The sequence below is a fragment of the Syngnathus leptorhynchus genome, chromosome 5 (assembly GCF_054491065.1).
Source record: "Syngnathus leptorhynchus isolate UIUO chromosome 5, UIUO_Slep, whole genome shotgun sequence".
NCBI classification, from domain to species: Eukaryota; Metazoa; Chordata; class Actinopteri; order Syngnathiformes; family Syngnathidae; genus Syngnathus; species Syngnathus leptorhynchus.
This window is the reverse complement of record NC_141199.1, coordinates 11122024-11125559: the sequence shown is the minus strand read 5'-3', so window position 1 is coordinate 11125559 and position 3536 is coordinate 11122024. Positions and strand designations below refer to the sequence as shown.

Genomic DNA, 3536 nt, shown 5'->3' with positions numbered 1-3536 from the left:
TGATATTCAGCCCATCACAACATTTTTTTTTTATGGGATGTCACAAGCAAATGCAAGCTCACACCTCTGCTGGTGCTTCTTGAGAATTGCAAGCCCCATCTCACTGATCACTTTCATCCTCTCCTGCTGACAACCCTATTATGTCTTAAAAAAATAAAATGCAAAGTCATTCACAATTATACCCTGACCAGTTGACCTTTTCCCTCACCAGCTTGTGTTTCTCTTCATAGCTTTCCAAAAGACCCCAGAGAGAAGGCAACAACTGATATGCATATCAGCAAGGCTCAGATGTGAGGCCGTACAGGTAAACGATGAATTGCTTTAGCGTTTCAATTAATAAATGCCATCGTTTATATAAACTTTTGTTTATAACATTTGTGGAGAATGGTCATCTTCTTTTTTTTTTTAAATAATAATAAAAAAGTATGTGTGAACTTCAAGTTGGACTCTGGGGCGAGGGGTTGTCTGCAAATAAGCAGGGGATCGGTTCAAAAACTTAAATAAAAGGGAGTTTCTGTCAATAATCGAGATAGTTTCCTAAAACAAAATCCTCTGAGTGGCTGAATTGAATATGCAAGGGTCAAGTGTGCATTTTGTATTGGACACCACACGGAGAGCTGATACACATGCAGGTAGGCAAGGAGAGATACAGATTGATTCCAGCTGGGAGGCGGGGATGGACGGTGACTTGCTTAAGGGCAAATCGTTAGCAGCCATCCAGCAAACAAGCTCCTCTCCAACAACTAGTTGACAATTTGACACTTTTCTCCACATCACTGCTCTTATCTGTGCCCCTCCGGCTCCAAAGCCCAAGTCCTCAGATGAGCTATTGCCGCCCCACTGAGTTTAGTCTGGATTGTTATCTATACCAAGCAAAAACCTGCAAAGGTGAAGCTCGGAATATACGCTGCAGAGAGCCATCTTGCTTTACAATTATTGCAACACAGTATTGCCATTTTTAGTATGGAGAGGTCATCAGGCCTTGTTTTTCATTCATTTTGGTTGGACTGATGGTGGTGTAAGCTTACACCAGGAAGCTACGTGGAAGGATCCATTTCTAGAATCAAGTAACAGTCTGTTTGACACTGCTGTGAGCAGCTCAGTGACCAAGAACGCCGTGCCGTGTATATGCCTCATGGCAAAAATGGTGGGCAGCCGATCCGCTGATGTATGTTTACCTCAACACTGGAGAGATATGCGAGAGTGGAGCATCGAGAAGAGACAGGACCCCAGAGTAAGACCATCAGGACTGAATGTCACATCTTAAGATTTATTGTTTGTTTTTTAAAACAGTGGATGAACCACAAATGTAAACACAATATTCTGCTCTGTATTCTGTGTAAGAGACCCGCAGGTATTTTTTTAATAATACTGTTTTGTATGGAGTCTTCATCTTCTATCACTTTGACGATGTAAACTATTGACACTTGTATACATCCAGAAGAAGAAAGTGGCGGTTATTTCCATGTTCGATTTTACATATCTGTAGGCTGCACTATGGTAAATATAGTCATTTCAATTCAAAAAGCACAATCTTGAAACTACACAATTAATTATCTCCTTTAATGAACTTGTTTAAGAGCGAGCCTCAAGCAATGTGGGAGTTATTAAATCTCCACATCTTAGATGCTTTGCCAAATAACTATCCACTCCAGTGCTTGATTGACAGCTTTAATTTGGCGTTTTATTCATTAAATAGAAGTCACTGGTGGTGTAGTAGTACGCCTGACTTCAATTCCCACTCAGTGACGGTGTGAATCATTTTCCGTTCCTATATGGGTGACTGACTATATGACTAGTTTAGGGTACAATTTTAGTACTTTGTTTTTTGTTCATCTTTATCCTATCTTCAAAAGGTTCACACCATCAGAAAGTCTGCTGAACACAGAAACTGACAATCTATAATAATGATGTCAATCATTTTTAATTAATTTCTAATTTAACAAGAGAATGCTGCTCCCAAAGCGTCCATAGGGAAATGAATGAAGAGCAGAAGATAAGCAAGCACTGCACAGGTTGTTAAACAAGATAGTAATGAATAAGTAGCACAGCGAAGAGGCACTTGTGGCTGATAAAATTCATTGAATTAGTGCTGGAAGCTCTGAAAATATATAGTACAAGGCCATGCCTTTGATCTTGTTGAGGATTCTTTCTCAGCTAATCAATATGAAAAGGCTTGGTTTAACTAGGAAACGCGAGCTCCAACGTTAAATATCATGTCTTTATGTGTTCAAATGAATTGAAAAGGATTTGACAATCATCGTATTCTGTTTTGATATACATTTTAAACAACATTGCAACTTAATTGGAATTAATTAGTGTTTGAAAAATATAAATAAAACTAAAAAAAAAAAAAATGTTTATTTCTCCCAACCTACCCTTTCCCCCCTTCCCCTTACCTCCCTGTTCTGCTTGAAGATGTGGGTATTGGACATGCAAGCTGTCATCAGGTCCATGGAGAGAAAACTGGTGAGCTCACTCAAGTTGCTTAAGAATATTTTATTTTTATTTGAAGAAGACAAATGTTATCAGTCAGTGTTAAAACAAATCTCTTCTTTGGGCTTTGTAAATAGAACCGTGTCAAATAAGAATTCTGTTGCTTAGTGTTTCTACTTTGCTCTTACTATGCAGATGCCACAATACCTCTTGAAATCTTCATATTGCTATCCAAACCGGGTTTGCTTATAGTTTACTATGGGAAGTAAACTTACACTAACGTCTATTCTCCATATTCCAGAACGCTTCACTGGAGAAATATCCTCACCGTGATAGTGGAAACAGTCCAGATAATATGACAGCAACAGCCAAGACAAATGGCATGTCCAGTCTTCGTCCTGGGCGGCAACTTGGAGGAGGCTGAATTGAGAATTGCCTTGATTAACATTTAATGTTCTTTAATACCGTGTGACCACCAAAAAGGTGCATGAAATAAATGAATCAATTATACAAAGTAGCACGGCAGCAACTTCCAACTAACATCAGCATTCATTTGCCATTTTCCTTAATTAATGTCAAGCTCAACACTACATTCAGTTGCATCCTGCTAAATCACAATGGTTATGTTCCAACATACAGAATCTTTTCAGCAAATGTACTCTTTCATCTTTTGTAAGTAGAATCATTTTCTTAAATATTCTGGTTGTTTTCCTACTCGCTCTCCCTGGTATTCCAGCGTGCACTCATTTCACATTCCCCTGGAACAAAAAAGCAGCAAAAGACAGAATGCACCTCTGTGATGTGTAAAAGGACTGAGTGTTAGGCATCTACTCTATTAAAAACTCTATTATGGCAAATGTCTCTGCCCCATTGTGTGCCAAGTTCCAGTGCGATACTGCTCAAAGCCGAGGGAGCTAATGTGGCTGATGTTTCCCCAGGAACATCGCCTCTGCCAAGCATGCACTCTAATAATCATGCACTGTGTAATCAAGGTGATTTGAAATATGAATATCTGCAGGTCCACATCTCGCTGTCGCTCCCCACGCTGATGAGCCTGTTGGACTCAAATTACAAGGTGAAAGCAGGACTTTTGTTGTGCA

The 3536-nt window shown here is 39.4% G+C and overlaps 1 long non-coding RNA gene across 1 annotated transcript; it reads left to right on the top strand.

Moving 5' to 3' along the window:
• Positions 1-675: 675 nt before the first annotated feature.
• Positions 676-3283, top strand: LOC147056898 (uncharacterized). The gene is made up of 3 exons (XR_015066106.1): positions 676-1234; positions 2419-2469; positions 2738-3283. It is a non-coding gene; the product is annotated as an uncharacterized LOC147056898 (long non-coding RNA).
• The last annotated feature ends 253 nt before the right edge of the window (positions 3284-3536 follow it).